Here is a 16,717-nt window from a genome sequence, read left to right on the forward strand (position 1 = left end):
GAGTTCTTGAAATAGTTTCGATGGTTTTCCTAGGTTAAGATTCATTGATACACTCGGCATTATATAATCATAATGTGCATTTAAGAGATCGCTGACGATTGATAAATAGGAATAAAATTAAACGTTCATGGTGTGTAATATTTTACGGTTAGATACAACATCCGCTGGCATAGTGATTTTCCGCTGGTATAATCTGTCCCATTTAAATCAAGATTAGACCGACACCGCGTCCGTTGTATTCAAATCGAGATATTACGACGAGATCGCAGTGCAACCTGAATTATCAACCTTCATAAATCTCTAATGTATCGCATAAAGACATAATGAATAGATAATAAACAGTTTTATGCGTGAAAAGTGCTTAACTTTATTAAGTAATTGCACGCTACGCTAGATTTTTCAGAATGATCCGAACGTTTAGCCGCGATTATCGAGAATAGCGGTATTCCTTTATAACTATGCATAAAATATCGCACGGCAAACAGAATATCGACATTTGCTGTCGCATTCCTGAACATCGCCGCTTCAGAAGCACCGAACCAACTGAAATTTATTAAGCTTCCCGCGTATACGTTTCAAGCTTATACAATTATTGCCGGAGTTCCTTTCCCTTCTCTATATCCAGTCTTTAAATACACAGTTTCATTTTAAGACACCTCTAAATGGCGGTTCGAAACACCTTCGCATTCCTTTCGCATTCCTCAAAAACAAGCTCCCCGACACGTTCCTCCCTTGGAAGAATTCTACTCGCGTTAGACAGGAAAGTTGTACACGCTTCTTTCGACAAGCGTAACATTCAAACGACACGAGCTACCTACGACGTTTGCCATTTCCTCGGTGTGAAATATTCAAATCTAACGATTGTTTCACTTTTTTCTACGCTTTACTCTTTACACTAAGGCATTCAGCTGTACATAATAGAACACGTGGTGTGTATTTGTTCACCATGGAATTTGACTTTAATCCACTACGTGAAGTTAAAATTTATTGCCCGTTCTTAGAATCGACGACATACTGGTTCAGTTAAAATATTCATTGCTGTTGTGAGACTGTGCATTTACTTATATATATCACAAGACCATATTTCACGATACCGTAATTATACCAATTAATTACAATACTAACAAGATGATTTTTTTATAATTTGTTATATCAAGCAACATAAAGATGCAGACAAAAAGTTAAAATATAAAATGAAAAATTCCTTTCTCTTTTTACAATTGAGGCTTCTCAAGAATTCTTAGAACCATTTTTAACCGTTTTATGATACAGTAGAAATAGGAATAAAAAATGAAGAAATTCCTTTTTTCTCTTCCTATTAAAATTGAAACGTCCCAAGAATAATCAGAATTATTAATTCATTTCATTCATAAAAAATTACTTCATCTACTTGTAAAATGCACCGAAAATCATTGTATATCTGTGCCAATCACCGATTACTCAACCGACAAGCTCGGCCTAAAATGAAATTTCGAAGCAAGCCAAGAACTAAGAAAAGAACTACACTCTTGGATCCTAAGCGACCGTTCCAAATCCTCCTCGTTCTTCACAGTTTCGCCTGAGCCAAATCGTCGATGGGGGTCGAAAATTAACGAGGTACGAACGTAATCTGAGCAGCGAACGCATCCGACACACCCAACCGGATGTGCGGCAGTCCCACAGTTCCACCCACACAGGCAAATAGTTGGCTTCCACGTGTGAACAAGCGGTCGGGTGCAGCACCCAGGGAGAGACGCGGCTGCTCACGCAGCTGCGTGCATACGCGCGTGCAATTCTCGGTGAACCGACACACGAGGACACGGTTCTGCGTTATATACCTGGCTGCTCGAACTGGCTGGGAGATGAAGAGTGAAAGTACCGAGGAGCCTGGGTACAAAGAAGTCATTGAGGAATTCGAAGGAACGACGTTACGGTCATTGGCCGGGGAAGGATTCTGCATTTCTGGCAAGGTTGCGGTACTGCAGCGCAGCCGTTGAAGTGCAAGGTTAATTGTGGCTCTCGCGTTAATCAAGCTATCGAACGCAAGGCTAACTGCATTCGAACGTGCACGATATGCCGATAATACTCTCGATATACAGTTGAATATTAATTTTCGATCGTGACCCGAGGTGGTCTATTATTAAATCGTTATTAACCCCTTGTCGACGCGGTCGACTCTTATATATAGACCAGCAGTGCCTTTTCCCTTCATTTTTTCGTAATATCGTTGATATGAATGAGAAAGAGATACAAGTCGATAGAATTGATCATTTATTTTATATATATCCTCGCGTTTGATTAACGATTGGACAGTTTAGGCGGTAGATTTAATAGGCGCGTATCTTTCCATCGATAAATGTCACTTTTGCATCTAGTGGTTATTAACGCTGCTTTTTGTTGTTAGATATATGGTAATTGGGACATTATTATGTCGCTCGAATATCTTTTCAGAGAGAGGTGCACTGTCGACGTTTGTTTTACGATACAAGCGTGTCACTATTATAATTGCAGTATTTCAGGCAGGTTTGAAATAAATGTTGCTTCATAGGATTTTGATTATTCGCTTTAATACCAGAAATATAAGTGTCTGCGTTTTCATTTTGTCATTCCTTGTTATTTTCATTTTAGTTCCTGTAATATAATTTTGACCAAACTGGCTTTTCTACTATTAAATTGCTTAGAGTCATCATAAATTTGCCATCATCATAAGATTAAACATTTAAGACTCAAGAAACTCAAAGCTTTTTCAACTAACAGTCAAATTCTTAATCTTTCCTTTTTAGCAAACACTATCATAAAAGAGATCCAGTCATCCATTTAACAGTTTCACGAAATCACCAGCGAAATAAGAGGAATTTTTATCGGAATCTTGTATAGAATGGTCAAGACATTTGCCTTTCGAGGAATGGAAATGAAATTGGAGGTCAAAGTTCGATCGCAAACGATCGTAAGATAAATTAGCAATCACGCACCGATGTTAGGCACGTTTGTGATTGGCTACAAACAGCTAATTCTCGGTCACAGGTCCTGTAAGTCCACCGGATTCTCTGGCCATTCGTTATCCTAATTGGAAGATTCTTTCCGGATAAACCGAATCTTTTTTATATTCCGATTTAACCTCGACCGCTACAAGCATCATGCAGCGTATTAATGTGTATTACCCGGTTAGGCATTCTTCGGTTTGTTTCCTTCTATCGTTTGGTGACTATCGTCAAACTAAGGATCTTCGAAGCAGAAAACCATCTGATCGTTCCGATGCGAACGAGCGCTTAACCTGCGCCGAATGAACTTCGATCTTCGAACTGTTTTAGTGAACACCATATATTTCTGCTTTTTTTACTGTGATTAATCTTTTCCCCTTTCTAAGTAGTTCGTGTTTTATTTCTATGGAGCTAATTATGAATTAATGAAAACCAATAAAATATTTTTGTCGAATTAGATTTTTCATTAACGGAACATTAACATGAGATAAAACGGAGGAAAATTTTAAAGTTTGCTAATTGATTTTTGTATCTCTTATGTAATTATCTGTATATAATTACAACAAATTTGTCCTATTGATATTTATGCGTAATTTCCAATTATGTGTAATTGTAATTAACCAATAAACATAAATTATTTATATACATAAAAACTAAACATTGTATTACTTGATAATTATTATTTTTAAAATATGTGACGAATATTATATTCAAGTATTCTTTACACCTTGCATGCATTTTGTAATAGTATTTCGCAAGAATATAGAATACTATATAACGTTCCAAAGACGTACATTTTTCCGTAGCAATTGAACCTGTTCAACGTGAAACGAGAGAAACGAGACAGGCCACGAAGTACTGGATCGATGGAACCGCTTCAAGTGGCATTTTCTGTGGACTGGCAGCGTCCCTCGCAAATTCAGTTGGAAGCCGTCCCTCGTATATTTTACCAGTTCCATCTCGACCCGCTCTATTTACCCATATACCGCGTTATTCGCGCGTTACAATTTTATTTACGTTCCGCCTCCGAACGTACACAAACCTCTCGTCGTTCGCCAGAGATTTGCATGCGAACTTGAACGTTACGTAGGAATTCCAAGGCCGTATACGTCCTTTCGAATGCCCACGAACATGATTTCTCCGAACTGAGTACTAGAGTTTAAACAAATTCAGATCATTACGGAATAATTGCACATAAGAAAAGAATACGATAAAAAGAGAATAATTGGATGAAAGGGTGTTAAAAAACGGGGTGAAAATTCCTTCCACGATATGTTTTCAATTATTCGTTAATTGAAGAGACCGCTACTCCCTTTCATTAAAAACCAACTCAAAACCAGATCATCCTTTCAAGTAATAATTTAAATCCTTTAAAGTAATTTTGACAATTTTAAGTATGAATCTTCCAAATATGAAATCTATATCTCTTTTTCTCCTGCAATACAATAGACACAATATTCGAATTGTCTCCTTATGGTTGCAATTTTAATCCAATTACGTAACCTGGTAAGTTGTTCACAAAGAAGAGAAAGTAATTCCAAGAAATGACTGATACACAATAAACCTGAATGTCTGAAAGGCGATCAAGCAATTACTTGCGCTGCAAAAATCCGCAACTGCTACGTGTGTCGCGTTCCTTGATAACGTTCAAGCTGATTTCAGCTATTCAATGCAGATCGAGCGCCATCGAGCCTTTGTTAACCTTTCATTATTATGCATTGAAAATCGGCAAACGATCGAAGAACCGACAAACATATGACTTCGCGTCGCTTATTAATTGTTCGTGGCGTTACTATTTATCTTTGCGACATTAACGAGAAGTGTCAACGTAGGATATTTGCGATTGCGACAACCAGTCGATTGCACACGTTCTAATGGTCATGCTGTTTAATTGCGTCTAAAGTCGCGGTACGGCTACATTTCGAGTTTCTACAGATGCAGTCTGCACGATGAAGATATTACCGCAAGTGACGTGGAAAATAAAGACAATCGGAAACGAAGCAATTAACATCGAAGTAATAAAACGATGCACTTCTTAATTTTCTCTTCTTCATTTATTTTTTCTTTTCCTATTTTTGTGACAATTGCCATGCATGCCATTAGCAACAGATACCATCTCATAGGCAACATAGTGGATTCATGGGAGCCGCTAGTTATTAAAAACGATACTCATCAAGCGATGCTCATTAGGATGCCGTAATTTCAAGTGGCCTAATAAATGCGTGACTCAGCGAGCGCCGACTGTGCTCGCCTCGTGTAAATTACATCTGAACATTAGATCGTGTTCAAGTAGCACTGGAAATGATACCGGTCGCGGAACGCGACTCGAGATGCAACTTTGTACGAACTGCTCTTTTATTGTCCTTCTTTCATTACCGAGTTGCACGACTCATTATACCGCGTACGAAGTGAACAAAAAGTTTAATATAATCGATTCCAATGAGACGAAAAATTTATTCATCGATTACGTAAAATTCTTCTATAAAATCAAAATAACGCAGGATGTTGTTTTTATAATCTAAAAAGGAAAATACCAATTCTGTTCACAATTTTATCGATGTAATTATCACTGAAGCTTAATTAAAATGAAAAAGTGCTAGTGTAGCAAATGTGTATTTGTCTACTGATACCTAAAAGAAAAACTAAACAGGATAAAAAAAATTTAAGTCTTTAATTAAAAGGTTTCAATGAGCGAGATTATTCGTAATTATATGTTCCCTCGTAAAACTTATTTAAGGAGATTATTAAAGCAAAATAAAATGTTCTAACGACACAGCCACAAGCTGTCGCTATAGTGGCTTTTCATAACGAAAGTGTTAATTAAATTTTTTCTTTTCATATCACTGTAGAATTTCGTTTTTCTTCAATTTTATATGTACCAATCAAGATCAAATCTTTTCCACCGGTAATTATTGATAATTATGATATAAAATAGCTTCTTTCCAAGTGTATAGCAATAGAAATGTTTAAAGCAACAGCGATTACTTACAAATGATAAAATTAGGTTAATAATAATTACTGCTTTATAATGTGCTTGAATATTATTAAACATGGAAGGTGGTCTTTAATTCGAGGCTAATACTAGAGTTCTGATTGCAGTAAGAAATTCAGTGAAATTAACGTTAATTGCTAGTTTTCAGTAAGTTGTGCTAACCTGTATTAATTTCCTTAGCTACTGACCTAACTTAATCGTATAATCGATCGCGTGATTACTATAATTTCCATACTTTATTTCAAGCGAATTTATTCATTTTTGTGTTTTCAGACGTATTTGTTCTAGTAAAAATATTTTTATACAAGACAAACTAGTTATCGATTTAAAAGAAAAAAATCTTATGTTAGTCGTTGAGAAGTTGAGCCATAAACAAGGCTCGACAAAAATACGACTTCATGGGAATCGATAAAACCACATTTTTTCAAAGATTGATAAATGAACATGTCTACGAATGTTCGAGGAACTATTGATCGTTAAAGAATTACCGCAGAGATCACAGTAGCTCACCTCTAGACTTCTTGAGAAATTATTTGCATTATATCTTTTACGTTTTTCGGCTATCGTATGAATAAAATATCGTCTTTCCTTGTAAGTATACGTTTTCTAGAAACTTGCATTCGCATGAAATTACGATTTGTTATTCCGCTTCACCGTGCAGCGCGGTTCGATGTAAACTGCTTTTGATGCTTTGAGAAAATATTTATATTCCCCAATAAACTGAAAAACATCCTGTATATTGTTTCGATGACGAATTGTGTATAAGTTGATTCTGTCCAAAACAGGACTTCTTTTAATTCAAATAAACTTTGTTTACATGATCGCTTTATAAGCTATTTTATAAATTGATAAATTTAAATTTATAAGAATAGTTAAAAAAAACTTGCGTTTCATAAATTTAATTTTTTACACTTACAATTAGACAAAATAATTAAGATGCTTGGATAACTGTCTATTATCATAATTTGCAATGACAAAACTAATACTTTATTAGAAAAACTTTACGATGTAGAAAATATAATTACTTTATTTTTAAGAAATTGCTTATTCGAAACATTCGCCAATAAAATGTGTATTACAGATTACCAAGAAAAATAGCTTTTACGGTGTTATTTTTCTTAAAAGTCTAAACAAAATGGAATAAATTTATTTTCACAAAGATTCGATCGAAACGATATACATACGGCGATCGCATCGATTGACATTCACGTTGAACTTGATCTCGCCGCCGCGCCGCGCCGCCGATACCAATGCATCACGGCATAAATCGTCTTCTGGAGTGACGCGCGACGCCAGCAGATAAAATCTTCGGATGCAAAATGAGCAAACTAAGAGTTAGAATGCGGCGCCTGAGCGCGACAACAGGGGGGAACGTTGGAATACGGAATGACATCCGGCTGGATGACTCTAGTGGGTTCCTGGTATCTTGAAACTCTTTGGAATTCTCTTCGGTGGCCCGAATGCCTGCGCCCCCAACGGAGATTCTTTCCGCGTACGTGATCTATGCCATTTCGTCAGGGAAAAAAGCGCTTCAAGTCAATACGCTGCTACTAAACCGTACTAAACTTTACACTGAATTGGAATTATACAATTACCTGTACACTAAAGAGATTTGAAATCTTGGAAAATTGTTAGATGTTCGTTGTTCACCATATTTGCGGAAGGAATTTTATTTTTCTGGTGTTCACCAGTTTGACGTTATTCTTTTAGATGCGTGATTTGCAGAATTAATACGCTAATGCAACAATTTATTTGATACATTTAATTTAGACTTCAAACAGAAGAAAATAATATTATTTTGAAAAAGTACAAGAGGGAATTTATTAGGTTGACCGAAAAATTTCTTTCGTTTTATAAGGAAATAATAGACGCATAATGTTTTTTGTTTTATATTAGTTTATTGAATTATGCACGAACGTAATAATAGAAATAGAACGAAATGGATCATACCTAATTCAATAAAATAATATAAAACAGATATTGTTGTTCATCAACGAAAGAAACTTTTCAGACAACCTAATAAATATATCTTGGTTGATCTCGTATTTTACATGTAAATTGCAATATTCCTAGTCGTTTGTAACAAAAGCACGAATTTTCATGAAATCGGTATGAAACATAAAATCACTTTTAAACTACCAAAACTACTGACACCGTTGTAAAAATTGAAAATTGAACTTGGAGAAAAATCGCTGCTCTACCCAAACACAATCTACAATTTCGTTCCAACAACGGAGTCAATTTCTATCCAATCGGTAGAAATATTCCCGAGTCAGAGTGGTACGAGGAACGAATGCATTCATATTTCCGGTCTTCGTATTTCGGATCACGGCTGATCTCAGCAATCTTCACACCCGAATCAACCAATGTTTCAGTATATAAGGCGAGTACTAATCCAATTCCTACATATCTTCGTACGAATTCCACTCGTCTCTCAATATTCCATGCAAACTACAAATATTCTGTATGCAAACTGCAACCTGTTCGCACGTTTATCTATACGCGATTCCTTTATTTCCAGATCCACTCGCTTCCATTAACATGGACGTTACCGATAATCGTGAAGCCATTCGAAAACAATTTTGCTCGAGCATATTCCACAGGGACATCACGTTTCTTGACTATAGTCACAAGTGTGCAGTCGCATTTCTCATGATTCTTTCTTTCGTTAGTCCGTCGTTGCGTCGTGTACCAAATTTTTTCTAACTTTGAAAATCGGTCGACGATTCTTACTCGAGATTCTCTAAGTTCATGGGGGTATGTTTTCCTTCGTTTGAGGGCGTAGATCGACGAAGGCGTTGAGAACGATGCTTTAATGCAAATACGTTTCGTACAGCTCGGATGCGATAGCACACGTCGTGCTCGAGGTGGCGGATAATAATCAGAACGGAACGCGGCGACCTGAAGCGTAAACGCAAACGCCAGCTGCAGTTCTCGCGCGCTGCAACGCTCTATCTGCATAGCTATCTTCCGATCTCGGTAACACGTACGCGTACCGCGTGCACACGCCGGACGGGCTCGAGCGCGGAATAAATTCGTGTCCTCGACGTCGCGGGGGCTGATTGAAATTTTAAGCCGTCGAACGAGCCCGGATTATGGGAACCGACCATGAGAACCCGCGCAGGACACGGAGCAGCTTGATCACCGAGCTGGCGAAGCATTGTGGTTCTGAGTTTATTTGATTCGTGCGTGGTGGATGAAAGAAATGGTCATGGTTAAAGATTCCAATAAGATTCAAACGATTTGTGGAAGTAGAAGCAAATTGGTGAAATTTATTGTGAATGCTTGTAAATGCTTGTAAATGCTATTTATTCGTAAAATTACATTTGTAGCAATAGAACAGTTTTGGATGAAACAGATCAGGTAAATGTAGAATAATAATCCAATGTTGTATAATTCAAACTGAATTAAAAGCATACTATCGCTTGACGGCTTACTAGTTACAGTAATTGAATAAAGCTTGAATCGATCAAACTCTTTTCATTGTGCAAGCTACAATTCTTCGAAGCAAATATCACAATTTGTAATTGCATTTACGTTGAAATGTTGCAAAAAGCTTATTATTATAAATACAGGGTGCGCCGTTAGAATCCGGACAAAAGAAGTTTTGTGCAGAAAGTTGTTTATTTAAGTCAATACACAAAAACACATGAAAATGTTGTTATATCTCATTTAAAGGGTCCTTGCTGAGAACTTTTATTCTATGTAACCACCCTCTGCCTCTATGACCTGCTCTATTCTTGCTCTAAAGCGCGAGCACGCTGACTTCAACTGGTCGCGTTTAATTGTCGCGAATTCTGACTCGATAGCAGCTCGTAGGGAGTTGACGTTGGGGTGCCTGCATTTATTAGTTTGTCTCTCGATAACGCCCCACACGTAATAGTCCAATGGGTTTAGGTCGGGACTGTTAGGAGGCCAGAAATCTTTCGACCAAAACATGTCCACATTGTCAGAGAGCCAATTTTGAACAAGATGACTTGTGTGAGCAGGTGCGCCATCTTGTTGAAATAAATACGGCCTTCCAGAAGCCGTAATTTCCATCCACGGCTTTATTACTGTCTTCAGGACCTCCAAATAAACCTCCTTTGTGATTCTTTCGCCTTTTTGGAAGAAGTGCGGAGGCATGACGTCGCCCTCACTTGAGACAACGCTCAAAACGTGAACACTTGCTGGAAATTTGGTTTTGCCCACAACAAAATTAAATTACCGTCGATCTTGGGTAGCTAAAGAATTTTATAATTTCGACCGGCGTTCTCCCGGCGCGAAGACTTTCTATAATCGCCGCTCTTCTATCGTATTCCGGGTTTTGCTTAACGAGTTCTGTCATTTTGAGGTTATAGAAGACTTATTGACATATTTAACTAACTTCAGAGTCAATCAGCACAAACATCTGAATTCTAATATGGTGGGAACTACAAATTGAATTCTGTCCGAATTCTAACGGCGCACCCTGTACATTTCACAAAAGAATTAAAATCCCGTGGAATATGATTATTTTGTAAGCCAAAATTCGCAGATAACTTAGCAGGAAACTAAACCTGAAATATATTTTCATTATAGCTCGTATAGCTGGTGAAACTATAATCCCATTTACTGTCATCAAGCTGAATCGTTTTCTTATATAGACGTCCATTAGAGGATGTTGCACAGGGTTAAAACAGACATCATTTTGTAATTTAGTCGCCGAGGGTCAAACGATTTACAGCAACTCTCACAGATACGCGCATCAAGGAGAGATGTACCGCTCGTATGTAACTAAATTATGCGTCGGGCATCGTGCCCGATGTAACAACCTTTCGTTCCGACTACTACCAATCGATTTCTACATCAGACTGAAAACACGTGCTTGCCAGGATTTATACGCGAGGTCGGTTGAAACGATAGTCCATCATAAATTCTTCGAACGATACGATGAAAACAAGCCCAAAATCTCTACAAGCTTCTTTTTTCCTTTTTCTAGTTTAGTAAGATTAGAAATCGCACTCCCGTTGTTTCGTGACGCAATTTCCAAAAGTAGCTATATCAAGTTTCTACACGAGAGATACTACATAATTGATGTGAACACACATCACTTCTAAATATACTAATCGAAGAATCTACATTTTATTTGGCCTTTTGATGCAAATAAAAAACTTGACATATTTTCGCTACGATGTAAGTTGTAGACTGAGATTTACATTCTAGTTTCAATTTTAAAAACGTCTAGAGTCACGTGTCTAATTTTACACAAAATTAGAAGTTTCCACATAGGAATACGGTAAAGATTCGATGAATTAATTGAAAATAGAGAACGAAAAGCCTCCAAGTAAAACAACTAAAGAAGTATTCTCGCTGTTTCTATTTCCACAATCTCTAACAATTTTTTTTTTAATTGTTCTTCCTGATTACTATAAAATCTTCATAAAACAACGCCATCAAACTCATGGATCCTTCTTCTTTCGCCATTAAACCAAAGCATTAAATCTTGATTTCCTCAATAAAGTTGTTGCATGTTTTTCCTCATACCGTGCAAATGAACTTTCACTCGTTATCGTCCCAGAGAAATTTAACGAAATTCTCCGGAAGATCGCAATTCATCGAGTTTCGATGTACTCGACACGAGCTGATGGGATGCCGTGTTCCAGCAAGAAATTTCAAGCGAGGACTCGCAACCGAGGTGCTGTAAAAAGCGAGCTCACTTTCGGCGACCTACTGACTCACCTGTCTCCTGTGTGCCAGGTGAGCGTCGCAGAAGCTGTCGCGGCCAAGCGATCGAGCTGCCGATCGTCGACCGCAAACATTTCTCCACGATACACGATCATTAAGCAATAATTCCAAGCTGGTGATCGGCCACTCGGCCAATCTGTTACACAGTTTGTCCCTCCTACGCGGATCCCATGCGAACGGGTAGCTCGGTTGCGTTCACGGAGGCGTAAATTGCGTAGGAATAATAGAAGCTGATCGCTGACACAATGAACGACATTCCCGCGCGTGACAATCTCCACTCGACGGCATAATCGTTCCACGGAACCTTTCCGCTGTTGGCCACTTAATTAATTTACCCAACATTCCAGCCCATTATACCAGTCCCTTGTAGCTATTTATTTTTACAGAGAACGTTTGGGAAGTTATTATAGTTATTGTTTCGTGGAAACAGAGATTTGTGGACTTTTTTGAGACACTTGGGAGAATGTGAAATTTTTCTTGGAATTTTTGTAATGCCTAAGGAGTATACGATAAAAAGAAATACGATTTATGAGGAGTTAATGAGCAGGTATGTATTGAATGGTCGTTAACATACTTGTTGGAAACAATTGTATTAAAATTTCCGAAAACAGCCTTACAACCTTTCCTTTACCTGTGAAGCACTGACAAACATTTACATCAGATTTGCTATCCTTCGCAATACTCAAAGATCAGTTTATAAACTGCTGTTGATTTCATGCTTTACACAGCTCTCTGGTGAATAACAGTTTCTGGAAATCTAGGAAATTTAAATCATCGTTCTCGCGAACCATCAACCGCAATTACTACGTATCTTCCTTGCTATAATAAATATTTTCCATGAAAGCCATTCAAAGACATCGAGAACTTGCATGTTCGTGCGATTTGCACGCGAGTGTTGGAAATATCAACAAACTGCGAGATCAGCCCTAAATTTGACACGGTCGAAACAAGTCTCCTTAATCGTTTTAGACTTTGGAATCGAGGCTATCGATGAGCGCTACCTCATTCCTTTCGCGACGAGAAAACAAGGATCCTGTTTGTACGACGTTCGCAAGGCTCCTTGACAACTAATCTCGCCGCAAATTCCATGGTCAAACTTTCAAAATAACCAACAGTTACCAAATAATTGAGTTAGCCGATTAAATCAACTGTCCGATCGACGAATCACTTCCATCAATTAATTATTCGCCAATTTCGAGGGAATAGCATATTATCCAAAATAGCGTTTAATCAGCGCAAGCTTTGGGCTTTAAGTAATTGATTATAGACACATTTTACGGATAGATAAATTATAAGATAGATTGCTGCTAAATAGATATTATACTGTTATTACATGTTAGATATTACTACATATATTCATTTTATATTCTATTTAAACGAGTGTGAATGCGAATGAATGTATTTAAATTAAATTAACATGGTAATCCATGACTTTTTGGCATTTCAAGTAATTTCGTTAGAAGCTATAGAATTTTATTTCGAGGGGTTCTACAATATATAAATTTTGAAAGAAGATTTTCGATGTGTATAATCTTTCGTGAAAATCTTCGTACACTCCACAAAAGGGCTATTCCTATTAAAATTAAATACTACAAAATTTCACTGTCAAGCTAACGCGTTTTACACCAACGCGATTAAAAGAGGTAAGAAGTAAGTTTGTAATACCATGCGTTATATAAGTGTACGGTTCATGTATCAACTGTAACAAAACTTATTCTTCTGTAAAAGAAACTTTGCATTTGTCATAAGAAAACTGCTTACGTAACTCCGCAATATACGAAATTAATTAACAAAAGCTCTTCATCTAAGTTATTATCTTACCATGAATTTTCCACGAACGTCTCCTATGACATATTTAAACACTCGCCTAGTGCCTCGTGGTTTATTTCTCTAGCAGCAACGCGAACATTTTAAGACGCACTAGCCAGTTCCAGCGCGTACCATCTGTCCAATTAATTCCGGCTGTTCAACGTAACCGCTTAATTAATTACCCGCGAAGCAATTAATTCGCTCATGGCCCCGTGTCGGTGAGCATAACTACAAAGCCTCGACTATCTAGCTTACTTGAAAAAAGCCGTAAAGTTTCGCGTCATTCGCCTAGAAAGAAGGGACCCGTCGCGCGATCAACGACAAGCTGAGCAACAGATGACTTAAACGGATCTCTGCTGCTTTTTACGAGCGATGACACAAGCGTTTTTGCTTTTTCTTCCGATCGTGCGAACATGGAGGGTCCAACAAGCTCATCCACGAACCAAGGGAAACGCACTCGAGCCCTCGATTTCATCATTTTTCTTCGCTTTTGGCCTTTGACCTCTCAGGCTCCGCCTCGCCTTCTTTATGTTCACGAAATATTCCTATACGGAGGATCGAGAGAAGCTGACGTTCTCAAGCAATCGAAAAACGGGAGAGTACGATAGGATCGAAGACTGAACTCTGTAGGGAGCTACTTGACTGGAAAAGCAACCTTGACCAAATCTCTTCGACTGCTGGGATCCCTCTCGTGAAAGAAATATGCTACGTAGAACTTTTGACGGTTGAAACTTTGCAGCGACAGCTTCTGTCGAAATCGAAATGCTTGCATTTGCTAAAGGTTATTCTAATTTTGTACCTAGTTGAGTGTATTACTGTCGTAATAAATGTGAATTGATGTCTGATTATTTTTAGTAAATTATGTATTTAGAAAAGCATTAGCAATTTCTATCCAGACTTTTTATCTACCTCTTATTCGGGGTTTATTTAATATACATATATCTAGGACTTAAATAACCGAATCTTTTTAATGAGATGAAGAAAACTGAATCACTAAATCGCAAAAAATTTATAATAACAAAACAAAATTTACGCTCTATTTAATGGGAGTTGTATTAGTGAAATTAACGGAAGTAGCAATTATTTCCAAACCATTTATAGAATGTAACAGATTTATAGAATATCAGGAAAAGAACACACGCAGATCGCTAGCCCTACCACTCGATAGAACATTAAATATCCTAAGTCATATTGCCATCAATTATCTTACGATTTTTTCACTGGCTGTATTCATCGCCGTTAACTACTTACGGCTTTAACAGTAAATGTATTATATACTGTGTCTGAAACGAATCATTCAAATATCGTACGCAATTCACATTCAGTAATTCATACTGTTCCAATATGGAACTAAAGTCAAAGCTAAAATTGAACTGTGATGCCATAGCACATACATATACGTATGTTCTCCCTTTATTGTGAGTAAACCACAACGAGATAATGAGACACGTTGATCATGCATGATAGATTCGTTCAAGCTCTTCGTATCTTCTTTTTATCACTCCCTGTACGAACATCATGGCAACAAAATAAAAAAGAGACAACGCCAAACTGGCAGAAAATTCTGAGTCACGTAATGCTGCAGAAATAGTAGAAGGATGACGGAATGCTTCCGCATCGTCTTCGTTTTTAGAAGCAACGTTCGACGTTGCAACAACGTGTGCCGATCGATCGAAACCCTCTGTTTGCTCAATGTAAATATCGGTTTCGATGCTCGCCTTGCAATGTGTTGACATGCATCGGTGCATTACGAGGCCTATATACACTACTTAGACGAGTTACATTGACGCACCAACACGATTCGTAAGAAATAATTGCTCCGTGGATCTCATGTACGCGGCCACGTACAAGCTTTTGACTCTCGCGAATGGTAACCGGTCGCGCGTGTCTTTTTCTCATACCGCCGGAGGTTCGCGCCGTTTAAATTCGTTGGGTAGAGATTCTGGAACAGGTCTACCAATTTAGGTGGAAAGAGTAAGAAGGATTTCAATGATGCGGTATTAGTTGCTATCGGTGAATATCTTTAGAGCTTGAATCGATGTAAGCTTTTGCTCTTTCTTTCTCGTGATTTCATAAAATCGTTGGTGTTATTTAATTTGCATTCAAACATCAAAACGTACTAGTAGCGCAAGAAAAATATACCTACTTGTTAAAAAATGCCAAATAATTATGCAATAAAAACTAGTCCACAAACTAAGCGATCAGTGGTATCAAAAGACGATAGAATTTAAAAGAAGAATAATATGAATTATTTACAGATTATTCTTTAGTTATCAAAAATATACAGTAGCTATTAAAATTCCTTGTCTACCGGAGTGGAAGTTCTTGAGGTGCGAATTTAATACGATTTTGCATCAGTCCCCGAAACCGATAGGACGTTGAAAGACAAAACTTGAAGGCGAAAACTGGCTTACGCTTTCGGGTGTCATTCAAGGCATTTAGTTCTGTAGTCGAGGCCTCTAAAACAACCGTACCGCGGTAAGCAAAGACAGAATAAAAAGAAAGGACGAGGGGAAATAAGAAAACGACGTGTTGGACCTGACGGTCATGGACGGAACGTGTTTTGGAATCTTGCACAGCGGTCATGGCGTCACATTCAATTTGTTGTGCACGGTTTCAGCGAAAACATCGATAAAGTAGATGATCGATTCCTAACTGAACCATGTTGTGTCGTGTCGAAGAAGAGTTTCGTCTTATGAACGGGATCGTATTAACGCTTCATTAAAAACGTCGCTTACGTTCGACCGTGATTAAAATTATCAATCAGCGTCAGTGATATCACTTCACTTTGATATTAAACGTAAAACGTCCAACATTCTCGATCAATAATTGCAGTCAGTTACAAAAATCTACATACGCCCGTTAAACTTGAAATACTGTAACAAATTGAACTTCGACACATATTTGAAAAAATAACACTAAGAAGGAAAAGTAAAAAAAAATATGCAATATTATAAAAGTGTAAATATATGTACCTCTTATACATTATAAAATTTAAGGGCTTCTAATTTCTAAAGCAATTTCTTTCTGCGACTTTTGCGAATTGAATACCTCTTTAATTCCCATTGGACATTAGTTGGTATACTGTTAAATTCAATGTCATTTTACATGCTTTTGTGTTTGCGAGTGTAAATGATTTTGTGATAATGAACATTTTTAGTTTCTACCGATAAATTGGATACACAAAAATCAATGGATGTATGTAGATTTCTCGATTGACCACATATGGAATATCTTTTTATAAAATAAA

At 37.4% G+C, this 16,717-nt stretch overlaps 1 protein-coding gene across 2 annotated transcripts in view; it reads right to left on the bottom strand.

Annotated features, from left to right (window-relative positions):
- LOC132910981 (rho GTPase-activating protein 7) overlaps positions 1–16,717 on the bottom strand; it is a 352,390-nt gene that overhangs the window by 304,910 nt on the left and 30,763 nt on the right. The window lies entirely within an intron of this gene.

Source organism: Bombus pascuorum, chromosome 9 (assembly GCF_905332965.1).
Source record: "Bombus pascuorum chromosome 9, iyBomPasc1.1, whole genome shotgun sequence".
NCBI lineage: Eukaryota > Metazoa > Arthropoda > Insecta > Hymenoptera > Apidae > Bombus > Bombus pascuorum.